The following is a 16,118-nucleotide window of genomic DNA, read 5'->3' as shown; positions in this document are numbered from 1 at the left end:
AACCATTTCTCTTGCACATTATTCTGATAACTGAGTTCTGTTATCCCTATCTCAGCATCTTCTTGATACTGACAAAGACAGTGCCATGCTCACTACTGTCCAAAAACAAAAGAAAAAGATTTTGTCTCCAATTTCTCAACCAGGACAATTAGAAGAAAATCTTGGTAGCTTAGCAACATTGTATCACAGTGTGGGAGATGACCACATGAGAGGCTCAGGTTCAGGTCCACACTTTCTTACTTATCAGATCTTTCCACAGCCACCTTCCCCCTACAGAGCCAGTGACTAAACATTTCTCTGTAATCAGACAGCATACAAAAGTTGTAGGGCTCAATGATGCAGTGCTTGCTGGCACACCAGTAGAAGACCAGGACCTGCCCTTTGCTCAGGCTGCTCAGACATGTGAGTCTTTTTGAAAACCTTTGTATGCTTGCCTCCTGTAGCTCTTTCAACATCCATCAGTTTGTTACTGCTCTTACAGTTGTGGTTATATTTCATAGTCTTTCCTGAGCAAACAAGTAACTCTGATCTCTTAAGCTCACGAAATTCTTTCCCTCATAAATAACTTCAAAGAAACCAATTACTAATAAGCATCAAAACCTATCCTGGATTCTCATGTGCATTGCTGATCTATGATGGTGTGGATTTCAATCACAGTTTTCATACATATATATATAGCCTTGAATATATGTACTTATATATATTTAAAGCTTTATAAACTAATATAGAAGCAGTATCATGAATAAAAAGCACAACACATTAGCAGAAATATAACATCAGTCAATGAAGCACAGGACTGGCAGGAGGTAATTTAAAGATACATAATTTAGGATGGGGAGTGAATGGAAATACTGGATCTGCTTGGGAATTCCAGGTATAAAGAATTGTTTAATCTAGCTAGGAAAGTAATAAAAAGGAATTGATAACTAGAAGTTGAATTCAGAGAAAAGATCATGTTGCCATGAAGATATATGTGGTTCATAGTGATTAATCATTCCAGAAACTTAATAGGAAGATTGGTAAAACTCACCATCCCATTACATTTTTCAGGTTGGAGACTGGATGACTTCTAGAAGATATGCTTTAGCCAAGCAAAAGTAATTGTGTTTGGGACAAGAGCAGACATGAAACGAGTTAAGAACTGCCTAACTGCCAGATCTCTGAAAGTAATTTTCAGTACAGAATTATTGTCAAAGAGGAGTGTTACTAGAGTTTTCCCTTCCAGTGATCTGGAAGCAAATATAAAACTACTGATGACATTTGTAGATAACAGTATGGTTGGTGAAATAGCAAAGAACGAGAGTCCAAGGCAGCCTGATGCAACAACAAACAACAAACTGCACTGCCTGGCTTGAGCAAACAAAATGCATTTTAATGCAGTAAGATGCTTCTTGCAAACACAGACAAAAACCTGGACAAGCACTGCAGTGCCGGTTTCGAGTTGCACCCTCAAATCTGGAAGTGCTGATGTGATCCTTGGCTCTGCAGCCAGGTCACTTGTGGCGTATGGCAATAGTAAGGTTGAACTCAAGAGGCTGTTGATGGGTCTGACAGCCACATTCTAAAACATATGGTGACAAAATTGGAGAGGGTACAGAAAAGAGCCATAAAAAAACAATTGAGGGCTGGAGAAAATTATTTTCAGGGCAAGTGTTGAAGAATTATGTTTAGCTATCAGAAATAGATTTGATTCCGGGGGAAAATGCCTTGTGAGTGAGGAAATTACATGATACCAAGGGACTGGAGTTAGGTACCTAATTTCTCAAAGGATCAGGGCTGGGACCATTCCTCCCTTCAGCATTTCCTATATAACAGTTTAAGTGACCCCTACCCACTGTAAATCCAACTAATTTTTAACTCTGTCCACATATTGTAATTGAAAGACCTCAGTTAAAGCTTGGGGTCCACTTTGGGGCTAGGTGTTATATTGCCCTGGTGCAATTCTGGATTTGGACTGGGATTCCTTTCTGGGAACAAAGTTTAACTGAATAAAATAAAATTATTCTTTAGCCTAAGCCAAGCTGAAGCACTAATGACCCTGACAGGCTGGAGACAGACTAGATGGCCTAGATGGTCCTTTCTGACTTCATAATCTTTGAAAAAGAATTTGCAGAAGAATCAAATCTCTTGAGCTTTGACTGACAGTGATGTATACACAGTGCAGTTCCGATGAAAGGTGCCGTATAGTACCAAGCAAAATCTTACTACTCCTTGTTGAAAGTAGCCATCCAATGGCTGAAGAAACACTGCCATAAGGTGAGGACAAATCATGACTTTTCCTAAGAAATTGTTGAATCACTAAAACTGGAGGGCTTTGCTTTGACTGAGTTTGTCTCAGAAAATTTCTCCAGCCCAAGATGGACTTCTTGGCATAGAAAGGGACAGAGCCTCACCTTCATGGTAAAATCCCACTGGTGATGTGTGATATCATCACTTCCATTTGCAACCTGTCCAAATCAGAGCAGATACCTGAACCTCATCTTCCAGATCAGTGCTCCAAGTATGACACAGTTGGCTGTTCTTGGATAGGTCTACCATTGTATTTTATTGGGCTGCTCTGTTAGGCACAGATAACATTAATTGGATCAGAAATACTTGATTTCTCTTGTCCAAATATGTTCTCAGTCCCATGGAGAGAAGTTATTTGGAGAAAAAAAATGAGCATGCTCACATGCTATTAGTAACGTGCAAAATCCTTCAGATGGCAATGGATAATATGGACACATGAAACTTTTGACAATGGAAACATGAGGAACAAGGTGTATCGTATTTCAGCATGAATCTCTATCTGAATAATAGCTTGTAAAAATACTTCGGGGTGTTTGGCATTGTGTGTGTGAATGAATTTCTGCCAGCCCATGAACAGTAAGAATGAGACCCCCACAAGGCCAGGGTGCAGTATTCAGCAAGAATCACTGTTGGTATTAAGCCTCTGTCATCTGTGTTGGGTCTCATCTAAGGGACAGCACCTTTCCCAGCCAGGCAGTTGATGGCATCAGGTTGGTCAATGTGCTTGTGGGATACTTGAGCCTCTACCATGGTAAGCAGTAGCACACCCAGTAGAAAGCAGATTATATTTATCAGCACCAGATCTACAGCAGAGCCTCAGGATATCTAATTCTGCCTTTTCTCCCTTTTCCCTGTTCATTATCATTCCCTGACACCCCTGTGGTGATAGCCAGCCTTGACATCAGGTGGTGCATAGAATCCCTCGAGTCACAGGGAGCAGCATCAGGCATCAGCCCAAGCAACCCTCGCTCCCCAACCCGAGGGAAAACCAGGCAAGAAACACTAGGTCTACAAAACCGACGGCAGATTGATTCCCCATGCTCTGGGGAATGCGCAGCACAACTTTTAAATTCACACTTCAGTCATTTATCAATGTTTCCTTATCACAGAGTTTCTTTATCAGCAAGGTAAATTTGGAAAAAAATCAAAACTATGTGGGTGCCTGGGGCTGACACGGGTGAGTTTTGCCACACGGCTATAGTACTCCTTTGCTTCTTGCACCACAGCATCTTTTTCTGCCCTCGTCCCCATCAACCTCTTCCTTTTTTTTAAGTTTTCAATGGTTTTGCTTGAATAGCCATGAAACATTGCCCCCTGCCGGCAGGTCCCACACCTGGCTGCGAGCGCGGGGATGTCCGTGCGTCTGTCTGCAACGGCTCTTGCAGCGCTTAGGCTAGGGAGAGGATTGAAAGCGTAAAGATTTGCAGCTCGATAGCTAGATTTTGGAAAAGAAAGGAGAGGAAAGTCAGAAAGAAACCATCAGCACCAAAAGCGTTGCTTGTGTCCATAGAATTTAATACACAAATACGGTTTCATGGTTTTTTTTATTTTTTTGTGTGTTTTGCTTTAACATATTAACTGACAAAGTGTTTCTTGCTTCAGCTGCACAACATTGTGCTCCTGCAGTGTTGCTGTACGCTTCTGTGGGAGAACTTATCTTGGGCCGCATATCTCCGGGACACAGGGCTCTACCCACCCTGGGGACAGTGATGCACAGACATCAATATGATGGATACAAAAGGTCCGTTTATTTAACTGCGTCACACGCTTATATAGCTCTTGTGCTTCCTGTTCCTGCCACTCCTATGGGGAGGAGTCTATCTTTCCGTCACATCCCATGATCTTCCGGTCGCCGATCCCTGTCTGTTTCCCTACATCTCCCCCTCCCCATGCCGTTAAAAGTTCTACAAAGCTACTTGCATAAGCGGATACATATTGCGGTCAGGCCTATGTTCATGTAAATCTTGCAGGCGCTCCCTGATTTGTCTTATAACACAGCATAACAATGGCAGCCCACAAATAACCATGATTACTACACACAACAAGATCCCCCCAATTATTACTCTCCAATTCCAGTTCATATCCCTCTTTTGCCGCCCTCTCCCAGTGTCGCTCTCGTTGCAATATTGCTTGCAATCTTGTCAAGGAGCTCATTTCTTTTCCCAATGGTACGGCTAGCATGAGGATCTATGTCAGCAGACCCTGCAAAGAGACAACTCAGAGAGGGATTATTCATTGTACATCCTTGCACAGTTCTGCTTTCACACACTTTGCAGGCACCCATTCTATGCGCCCTTCATTCTCAACCGCGGCGTAGCCCCTCCCCAGGCATCTCAGTTTCCATCCTCTCTCCCATTGCTCACTGCCTGGGAACCTTACTCGTACCTGCGGATAGCGCTCGCCTGCTTGAGCTTTGCCAAAGTGCTTCTCCACTGCTGTAACTTGCTCCTGCCCGCATATAAAAAATGATTAAGCGAATATAGCGCATGCATTAAAATAGTTTTCTGAGCTGCTACGGGTATAGCTCCCTTATACCCCTCCCCCTCCCCAAGCTGTATTAATTTTGCTTTCAAGGTGCGATGAGCGTGTTCAACAATTGCCTGCCCCGTGCTATTGTAAGCAATTCTGTGTTTTAATACAATATTCCAAGCTTTGCACCATTCCTCAGTACTTTGAGCCCGAAAGCATGGTCCATTTTCTGTTTTTATCTCGGTGGGCTTTCCAAGCCACGCCATCACCGTGGTCCAATGCGCAGCCAACTGCGCTGCGGTCTGCTTCCGATGTTGAGTAGCCATGATGACTCCACTATATGTATCAATTGTAATTGCCGGGTGCCTTCCGGGGGCCAACTGTGGACATTCAGTAAAGTCAGTCTGCCAGATAGCATTTGCTTCCAGTCCTCGAGGGTTGACTCCTGCCTCCCACAATGGCGAGTGCTGACAGTAAGGACAGGTGGCTACTACTTCTCTTGCTGCTCTTATTGAGATGCCACACTCCTTTGCCAAGGCTTTAGCACCCAGGTGCAGTTGTTCATGCAGTTTCTTTGCCTCCGTCAATGTCCAGACTCCCACGGCTGCCTCATCAGCCATGCGATTCCCCTCAATAAGTGGTCCGGGCCCCGTCTGATGACTGCAAATGTGAATTACTGTCACAGTTGCTCCTTGCTGCGATAAAGCAACCTCTAGCATCAAGGCAATTTCCGTGTGTGGTACACCCTCTTGTTTCATGGACGTGACGAATTTATACACGTATAGAGAGTCCGTGCACACATTTATATGCCGATCTCTATCCTTTCGCAGGTCCATCTCTAGTGCTTTCGCTTCTAGCCACTGCACACTTCTACCCTGCTCCTCATACGTCTGGCACATCCAACTATTCTCTTCTTTCCACACTACTGCCGCTCTGTTCGTCTTCGAGGAAGCGGCTGTGAAATATGTTGGTCCTGGGTGAGGGGTATCCAAAACTCTACTATCCACACTGAAATCCACCACTTTGGCTGTCTTGGCCCACCTCTGTACCATGCCCGTGACGATTTTTCCTGGGTACGAGTATACCGCCAATTGTATATCCTCTTCACTACCACCTTCTGCCATTTCTCCCCATTCCACGGCACCGTCAGCTTACCTGGCTCCTTCCCAAAGATTTCCTTGCTTTCCCTTCGCAGACGCCAAATCATTCCCCCGGCTACCTTGACTTTTGTGGAGAATGCATCCTTGGGAACCTTCTGATATACCCATCGCAGTGGTTTTTCTTCCCCCACCCGTAATTTGATATAGTAGTCCTAATCCTCCACCAGCAGTTAGAATCCATCCTGCGATTAATTCCTCCTGAGGGTCCCACCGCCATACTCCTTCCTTTTGCATTCGACGTTCTATCATCTGCAACTGCTGGGCTGCCTCAGCGTCTAAACTCCTGGGCTCCCATGGGTCGGTCCCTTTCAGCAACACATAGAAAGGTTGCATCTCCTCACCGGTGACGCGCACGAATGTCCGCAACCACTGCAGTGCTCCTACCAGCTTCTGGCTGTAAATTTTTAACCTTAGGTGTAAGTTTAATAGGCTGAGCTTGTATGCAATCCCCTTCTATTCTAGCACCCAGAAATCCACACACTGGTCCTCGTTGTACCTTTGCCTCAGCTATCTTGAGGCCCTGTCCTCAAGGACCCTTTGGGTGTCTGAAAAGACTTGTTCACATAACCCCTCGGTGGGTGCAGCTATGAGGACATCATCCATGTAGTGGATCATGTAGATTCTCTCCCGATACTGTCAACTTACTTGCTGCAATGCGGAAGCCACATACCTCTGGCAGATCACTGGAGAGTTTTTCATCCCCTGCGGAAGTACTGTCCACTGCCATCAATATGATGGATACAAAAGGTCCGTTTATTTAACTGCGTCACACGCTTATATAGCTCTTGCGCTTCCTGTTCCTGCCACTCCTATGGGGAGGAGTCTATCTTTCCGTCACAGCGCGTGATCTTCTGGTCACCGATCCCTGTCTATTTCCCTACAGGGTTTTTTGTTGGTTTTTTTGTGTGGTTCTTTGTTTTTTTTTTTCATTTCTGTCTCTTATGGGGCATTATTAGTATTGACTCTGGAAGCATATCCTGCATGATGTCTGAGGGCAGGGAGATGTTTGGCCGTTCTTAACTTGGAACAGCTGCACTGGAATTGGCAGCTAATTGTCAAGACAAATCCTTTGAACTCATGGGCTTTATCCTGGAAACTGGCAGAAATCTGAATGAGCTCACAACCCCTGTGGGAAGAACACTTACAAAGCTTGGGTTGATGCCATAGAGGACCATAGATGTGATGACTGTGTTTTGTTAAAGACCCTACTAATCTCTCAGGAGCAATATTAGTGAGTAATATGAGTCAATGCTTTCAAGTAGTAGCCTTATTGTTTATATTTGGAATTACAGGATTTACAGCGGCTCTGTGGGCCTGAGTTGCTGGCTAAACCCTCACAGTAAAGAAGCTTTTTCTCATGTTCAGGTGGAACTTCCTGTGTTTCAACTTGTGCCCATTGCCCCTTGTCCTGTCATTAGCACCACTGAAAAGAGTACAGTCCAATCCTCTTGTCACCCACCCTCCCTTCAGATATTTATAAGTACTGACAAGGTCTCCCCTCAGTCTTCTCTTCTCCAGGTTGAACAAACCCGAGTGTCTCAGCCTTTCCTCATAAGGGAGATGCTCCAGTCCCCTGATCACCTTGGTAGCTCTCTGCTGGACTTGCTCAAGCAGTTCCCTGTCCTTCTTAAACCGGGGGGCCCAGAACCGGACACAGTACTCCAAATGTGGTATCACTAAGGCAGAGTAGAGGGGGAGGATAACCTCCCTTAACTTGCTGGCCACACTCCGTTTAATGCATCCCAGGATACCATTGGCCTTCTTGGCCACAAGGGCACATTGCTGGCTGTCGTGGTTTAGCCGGCAGCTCAGCCCCACACAGTCGCTCGCTCACTCCCCCACCGGTAGATGGGGGAGAGAATCAGAAGGGTAACGCTCGTGGGTTGGGATAAGAACAGTTTCATAATTAAAATTAAAAGAAACAACAATAGAAATGCAATGTAAAGGAGAACAACGAGAGGACAAAGCCCCGGGGGAGGGGGGAAGGGAGGGGAGAGGGGGGACGAACTGCCGAAACAAACCGCACACGATGCGGCCACTCACCGCCCGCTGACCCGACACCGTGCCTCTCCCAAGCCGCAACCTGCCCCCCCTTAACATATGGGGCTTTGTGTCACATGGTATGGAATGAACATGCTGCCCCCACCACGGCCCTGCCCCTCCCAACCCCCCCGCCATGTGGCAGAGTGCGGGAAGCTGGAAAGGTAGCCAACCCCCACAGTGAGGAGAATTAACCCCTTCTCAGCCAAAACCAGCACACTGGCTCATGATCAACTTGCTGTCCAACAGGACGCCACAGTCCTCCGCACTGCTACTTTCTAAAAGGTCAGCCCCCGACCTGTACTGCTTCATGGGGTTGTTCCTCCCCAGGTGCAGGACCTTGCACTTGCTCTTGTTGAATTTCATCAGGTTCTCCTCGGCCCAGCTCTCCAGCCTGTCCAGGTCTTGTTGGATGGTAGCACAGCCTTCCAGCATATCATCCATTCCTCCGAGTTTGGTACCATTGGCAAACTTGCTTTGTCCAGGTCATTGATGACTATGTTGAACAAGACTGGACCCTGTACAGACCCCTGGGGAACACCACTATTTACAGGCCTCCAACCAGATTCTGCCCCATTGATCATGACTCTCTGAGCTCTGTTGTTGAGCCAGTTCTCAATCCACCTCACTGTCCACTCATCTAACACACACTTCCTTATATTGTCCATGAGGATGCTATGGGAGACAGTGTCAAACGTCTTACTGAAGTCAAGGTAAACAACACTGGTCTCCCTTCATCTACCCAGCCAGTCACACCATCATAGAAGGCTATCAGGTTGGTCAAGCATGGTCTTCCCTTGGTGAATCCATGTTGACTACTTCTGATAACCTTCTTGTCCTCTACATGCCTGGAGATGACCTCCAGGATGAACTGCTCCATCACCTTTCTGGGAATGGAGGTGAGGCTGACTGGCCTATAGTTTCCCAGGTCCTCCTTCTTGCCCTTTTTGAAGATTGGAGTGACATTTGCTATCCTCCAGTCCTCGGGCACCTCTCCTGTCCTCCATGAAATTTCAAAGATGATGGAGAGTGGCTCAGCAAGAACATCCGCCAGCTCCCTCAGCACTCGTGGGTGCATCCCATCGGGGCCCATGGATTTGCGAGGATCCAGTTTGCCTAGGTGATCTCTAACACAATCCTCCTCAAACAAGGGGAAGTCCTCCTTTTTCCAGATTTTCTCTCTCTCCTCTAGGGGCCGGGATGCTTGAGGGCCAGCCTTAGCAGTAAAGACTGAAGCAAAGAAGGCATTCAGTAACTCTGCCTCCTTTGAATCCTGTGTCACCAGGGCCCCTACCTTGTTCAGCAGTGGGCCCACAGTTTCCCCAGTCTTCCTTTTAGTAATGATGTATTTAAAGAAGCCCTTCTTGTTATCTTTTACATGCATTGCCAGATTTAATTCCAAGTGGGCCTTGGCCTTCCTCGTTGCATCTCTGCACACCCTGACAACATTCCTATATTCCTCCCAAGTGGCCAGTCCCTTTTCCCACATACTGTGAACCTCCCTCTTCCATTTGAGTTTTCCTAGAAGCTCTTTGGTCATCCATGCAGGTCTCCTGGCTCCTCTGCCTGACTTCTTCCTTGTGGGGATGCACTGATCTTGAGCTCAGAGGAAGTGGTCCTTAAATACTGTCCAGCTTTCTTGGACCCCCCTGCCTTCCAGAGCCCTAGCCCATGCGATTCCTCCAAGCAGGTCTTTGAAGAGGCCAAAGTTGGCCCTCTTGAAGTCCAAGGTTGTAACCCAAATCACAGCCCTGCTTCTACCTCACAGTATCCTAAACTCAACCATCTCATGGTCACTGCAGCCAAGGCTACCCCCAACTCTCATATCCTCAACCAGCCCTTCCTTGTTTGTTAGGATAAGGTCGAGCAGCACATCTTGCCTCATTGGCCCCTCCACCACCTCCATCAAAAAGTTATCCTCAGTGCTCTGCAGGAACCTTCTGGATCGTGCATGGCTCGCTGTGTTGCTTTTCCAGCAAATACGAGGGTGGTTGAAGTCCCCCATGAGGACCAGGGCCTGCGATTGCGAGGCTACTTCCAGCTGTCTGTAGAAGGCTTCATCAACTTCATCTTCCTGATCAGGTGGCCTGTAGCAAATGCCCACAACAGTGTCACCCATATTTGGCTGTCCCTTAATTTTTACCCCCAAGCTCTCAACTTGTTCTCCTTCCACTCCAAGGCAGAACTCAATACATTCCAGTTGCTCCCTCACATAAAGAACAACTCCCCCACCTCGCCTTGCTGGTCTGTCTTTCCTGAAAAGCCTGTAGCCATCTGTGACCACATTCCAGTCATGTGAGCTATCCCACCATGTCTCTGTGACTGCAATGAGATCATGGACCTGCGACCGCACACAGACCTCTAGTTCCTCCTGTTTATTCCCCATGCTGCACGAATTGGTGTACAGGCATTTCAGAAAGGTGCTTGAGCACACAGGTTTCCCTGGACGGGTGCACGAGGACCCACTACAGATATGCAAACCCTTGGGGTGGTTGGTCTCCTGGTTGCCATCGCATGAGGCCACCACGGCACCTTTATCACTGCTCAGGTTGTCTTGTCTTTTTCCCCCATTGTGTGTGATGGCATTAGCATTGTCAGTTCATTTTTGTTTTCACCCCTGGTTTCTAATGAAGCTGAACACTAGAGAAACTTGGAAGCCATCCAAATTCAGGTCTCAAGCTAAACACATCTAGTGTTGATTGAAGAGTGTCTTATTAGAGTTTAGGTCAGTTTGGATGAATAATTTGTGACAAATCATCTCATAAATTTTATCTCCTTTCTTTGTTCAGAAGTTACTTGTAAAGGGAGTCAAATTATTCCATCCAGGACCTAAGCCAAAGCTCTCTGTAGTTAATGGAAGGAAATCAATGCATTCTGGATTAAGACACAGAATATATTCTATTGAATAATGTTGGTCTTGTAATTTATTCACAAAAACTCATTGCTAAGATCATCCATTCTCAGAGAAGTTGTGCTTTAATATGTATCTCTAATGCATGTTTTAGTTCTGTCCCCACATATCAGAATGGTGTGACTTTTTTGTCTACACTTCCTTTACAGAGACAGTACCTCCTGGAATTTTCTGTATCTTGTGAATATTTTACATCTTTTACTTTAAAGGTATTGTTTTAGAAAGTATTTTTGCCAGTTAACGCTTGTAGGTAGGAAACCTAGACTGTGAATCTCTGAAGTCAGCTACTTTAACCTCCAAATGGATAATGACCTCTCATTTTCAGTTAATATTATCGTCAAGGATTACAGTCAGTGGCTTTTCCACATCTTTTTTTTCTTTCCTCCTCATTTTACTCTTTTCCCTCAGTGATGCTATTTACTTGCCTATGTACTAGCCTCTTCTTCCAACAGCTCAACTAACTCTAAGGACAGTTAGTCAGTCATCAGGCTATGCAGAGATGGATTCTCTTGGAGGTTCGCTGTCTTACTGCTTTGTTAATCACAGTAGCTGGATCCAACTTATGAGTTATCTGCTTGTGAGGGCATGGGACAGTGTGGCATTGCTAAATGAAAGGGAAAATTTATTGTTTGAACCTACCCCTGCTGGTAGTCCAGCTACCATCTGTGCATGGCACTGGGGCAATTCTCAAGGTAAGACTCACCTCTATTGCTAACAGAAGAGCCCCAGCAAGCAGCACCCATGCTCACCAAGAAGTACAGTACACCACTGGCTGACTTCATTACTTATTCTGCAGGTTATCTGTATGGCTAGGAGATGGATGAGAGGCAGAGCTTGGAGTACTTAGAGACCATTTCAGAGGCTACTCTTTCAGAGCAGAAAATTATTATCCTTCATCCCTGTGGAACCTGAAGACCTAGTGCCTGGCAATACACTTGCTGGGATGGAAAGTCAATCAGCAGCTCAGTTATTTGCAGTCTTCTCCCATCTTCTCAGAAAGTTTAAAGTGAAGAGTTTTGGGAGAAGGGATTTGACCTCTGTGTTTATAGGAATGTTTACTCTGTAGAAAAGGCAAGTTTTAATATGTAGTTAAAAGAACCAACAAGTGATTGTGAATGACTTAGCTAAAGGACATGAATATACATAGACAGGCTATTTAAAATTCTGTGCACTTTGTTGTGATTTAGACTACCTCTTTAATTAGTTTTTATCACAGAATCACAGAATGGTAGGGGTTGGAAGGGACCTCTGGAGATCATCTTGTTTGCCCCCCCCTGCTTGAGCAGGCACACCTAGAGCAGGGGACACAGGAACGCATCCAGGTGGGTTTTGAATGTCTCCAGGGAAGGAGACTCCACAACCTCCCTGGGCAGCCTGTTCCACTGCTCTGCCACCCTCACAGTAAAGTATTTTTTTCTCATATTGAGGTGGAACTTCCTATGTTCCAACTTGTGCCCATTGCCCCTTGTCCTGTCATTGGGCACTAATGAAAAGAGCCTAGTCCCATTGTCCTGATGTAACCAAAGTGATGAAATTAATCAACCAGGGATGTTGTTATATTATGGGAACATGGAGTGTACGAATCAGTGTATCTGTTGATCTGTATTTTAGTCCCTAGGTAATCATTAATGTGAACAAAACAATAGACAATGTGCTTCTGTCAAAAAGGATGACAAAATGTGGTTTCGTGTAGTGGACTGAGAAAACTGGCCAGGACTGCCAAGATTAGGAGCCAAGTAGGTAAAAGGTAATTCCGGCAGGGGGAGATCGCGACCACCGACTCACGGACCACCGACCCAAGTAGTACCACCTACTTAAAAGAGAACAATGGAAGAAGATAACTGAGCCTGCGCAGTAATTTACATATGGAACGAGCAAGTTTATACCAATCAGTAGAAAAGACAATGAATATGTATTAATATGTCAATTTTTGATCTATAAATTGTATGGGAAAAGTGTGTAAGGTATGCATGTTAGGAGGAGCGATCCCCCATGCATCTGGCACCGTGAATAAAGAATGCCTGCTCTTTAATACTATATTGGTGTTAAAGAGTTGTTTCTGATTTTACCGCATTTTTCGGTAACACTGACACCCACCCTTTAGATATTTATAGGTATTAATGAAATCCCCCCTCAGTCTTCTCTTCTCCAGGCTAAACAAACCCAAGTCTCTCAGCCTTTCCTCATATGGGAGATGCTTCAGTCCCCTGATAATCTTGGTAGCTCTCCGCTGGACTTGCTCAAGCAGTTCCCTGTCCTTCTTAAACTGGGGGGCCAAAACCGGAACAGTACTCCAAATGTGGTCTCACTAGGGCTGGCTGCTTAGAATTGCACATTGTTTACAGACCTATTTCTGTACATGTTTTGTCATATGATCTGGTTTTGAGGGAAACTAAATAACTTTTGTGTTCTCATTCTGTTACAGGCTCAGCATGAGAACAACTGCCTGTGAATGAAGAGTGCGTGGAGGAGTTCCTCCTAGGGCAGAGGTATATTCCCCTAGGAACCTCCTGGGTGTAATAAGCTATAATGCTCATTATATATAGTCAATGAAGGTGTCTCTGTAACTGCAGGCACACGAGCAGTGAATATTTGTCCAGTGAGGCTGCCTTGTGGTGCTCCCTATCCTGCTATCACCTAAACAAGGAAGAACCTGCAGCAAGAAGGTCATAAGGCTCCTTGAAAATGAGTGGAGGGCTGGCCTTGTGGGCTGCTCATATTCTCTGTTTGAACACAAATGTGTACATAGAGCAAAGAAGATACAAATTGCATCTCAGCGCAGGAAACCAAGTTTTCCCAAGTTCAGAGAAGAAACATGATTATTGGCATCTGCCAAGTCCATGTATAATATGGAGCAACTCACTGTTTTAGTGAATTGAAGTAAAAAAAAAAAAAAAAAGAACATGAGGGCTTATAATTTAAAACTTACAAGTCATTTGCACAGCTCAGGATTAGGACCACATGGAAAACTTAAGCTCTGGTTCTCTACTAAGTTCAGAATAATGATCATTACAGTATTAACAGTAGTCTTTTAATGTAGTACTTAAAGCAAGAGTAACTAATGGACTAGGTGCTGGCTAAGCATCTAAGGGGACAGTCTCAATTCCAAAGACCTTTACAAGCTGGGACAGATAGTCAGAAGGACTGAAGAGGAAGCAAGATGCCAGCAGTGAAACTGGTTTAAGTAGATGCACAGTGCCCACATTGCTGAAGTGCTAGAAGACGTCCTCTGTGGATCAGAAGACCAGATCAGATATTCTTGGTCCCAAAGGCCATGATTCTTGTATCACCAGCAATTACCTCAGCAATTCCTTTCTAAGGTTGTGAGGGTCCCACTTAAAACAAAGATCTTTTCTGTCCATCCTTCTCCTGTTAGAGGGTACTCCTGAACTACTCATCTGTAGTTCTTGTTGTTTCCAGCTAAAATTTATATGTGGTCAGCTCATACACATTTCCTGTGTAACTGTTGTACTTTAAGTTCTCTTTCTTTGCTCCTTAGACACTGCAGTCATTTCCCTGCCACCTTTGTTTTCACTGGGCTGAGCAATCCCAAGAGATTTCATCTCTGCTCGTTCAGTAGTTCCTCTTTTTGAGAGCTCCTCCAGGCCTTTGCTAGTCCTGAAGCCCTCCTCTGCAACACTTTTGGACACGAATAACCTCCCTTGGTGATAACCAGAAGTACACCCTGTGGGGAACTATAGGACTGAATCAGTATGTGTGTTTCATGATAAGTTGTTTGAGATAGAAAGCGGGGTGGAGGATTATGGGTATGCGATGGAATTAGCTTGACTACAGACCCGCTGATGGAAAATTACAGAGAATCTGCAAGTCACTAAAGAGGAGGAAGAAAGGCGAAAGACATTTCTACTTTGAGAGCAAACGATAAAACAAGAACAAGGAACTTTGGTATGAAATGCAGAACTAGACTGCTTGCTAAGGAAGAATCGTAACCCGTGACATTAACTAAGCAGTTATTGAAGCTTGTTTACAAGAGCATATAAAAGTGCAGTGACTTAAAAATAAAGTTGAAGCTTGCTCTATCACTCACATTGAGTTGGCTGCTTGCTTTCCTCGCTCGCCGCAAATGGCGCCCGAACAGGGACCTGAAAAGGACTATTTCTGATACGGCAGCGAGAGACGGAGATGCACTGGCAGACGGCAGCCAGGGGGCAAAAAGGAGTCAATTTATGCATCAATTTTGATACGTCCCGACCCTCCGGCCTGGATTCAACCTCGGAATTCAAGAGGGGATCCGCTTTCCGCAACTGAAGCTAACCCGGGAGCGAGAGCCGTACAAAGACGCTGATTTTCCTCACATCGGGCGATGGAGGTCGAGGTAGCTTTCGAATTATTAAAGCGCTTTTTAGAAAAGCGGGGAGTAAGTCAGTTAAAAGACTTGTCAGGATTAGTTGCAGTAGGTAAAGCGAAAGGGTTTTTTAAAGAACCGGAGTCGATTTTTGAGGTAGAGGAGTGGAGAGCCTATGGTGATTGTTTGTGGGATTTGGTGATAGATGACAATAAGACAGCGAAAAAGCTAATGAAACCTTGGTGGGAAGTGATTAACTGTATGAAAAAATATAAAACTGAAAAAAGATTAGCAACAGCCGCCTCTGATTGGCTAGACAACTGTGACCCCAATGCTGGAAAGATTGGAATTGGCTTAGACAATATCTCACCTCCCTTCTCGGGGATCCCAGTTGTCGTACCTCGAAAGCCCCTTATTCCCCCCCCCCCCGCCCCCCCCCACCCTCCCGCCCCTGATAAATCTACATCTGTAGAAACTGGCAGAGGAGGAACTAGCTTGGGGAACGGAGGTGAAGATATTAAAAATTTATGTGATATAGTCTCTCCGGTGGAGGAAAATAAGCCGAGCATGCCGTCTACTCACCGTTCTGTGCCTGCTGCGCGCGGCCAGGTTGACTGGCGGAAAATCGGGTTAGAGGCATTACAGAACGGGGACCTAGAGACCGCCGATTTCTTGGCTCAGGCTTTCCCTGTCATCTATCAGCCGGACCCTGCTAACAATCAAAATTTATTTGCACACCATAATCCTCTTGATTGGAAAATTCTTATGAAGGGCCCATTGCTGCGTCAATACCTACCGGCCCCCGAGCTATGTTAGTTGAAGCATTGAGGGAAGTTGGGCAGGGAATGGTACGCGTACAGCAACAAGTTTGTGCCGCTCTCGCCCCATTGGGTCCAGCTAAAAACTCTTAACAGTAACCAAAGAGGGTCACTGCCGCATGGAC

General features: G+C 45.4%; 1 long non-coding RNA gene across 1 annotated transcript; it reads left to right on the top strand.

The window, feature by feature from the left end:
• The first annotated feature begins 315 nt into the window (after positions 1-315).
• LOC135310898 (uncharacterized) lies at positions 316-14,549 on the top strand. The gene is made up of 3 exons (XR_010370849.1): positions 316-402; positions 13,295-13,358; positions 13,443-14,549. It is a non-coding gene; the product is annotated as an uncharacterized LOC135310898 (long non-coding RNA).
• The last annotated feature ends 1,569 nt before the right edge of the window (positions 14,550-16,118 follow it).

This window comes from Phalacrocorax carbo (assembly GCF_963921805.1).
Source record: "Phalacrocorax carbo chromosome W unlocalized genomic scaffold, bPhaCar2.1 SUPER_W_unloc_6, whole genome shotgun sequence".
Lineage (NCBI taxonomy): Eukaryota > Metazoa > Chordata > Aves > Suliformes > Phalacrocoracidae > Phalacrocorax > Phalacrocorax carbo.
This window is presented reverse-complemented; position numbering and strand designations above follow the sequence as displayed.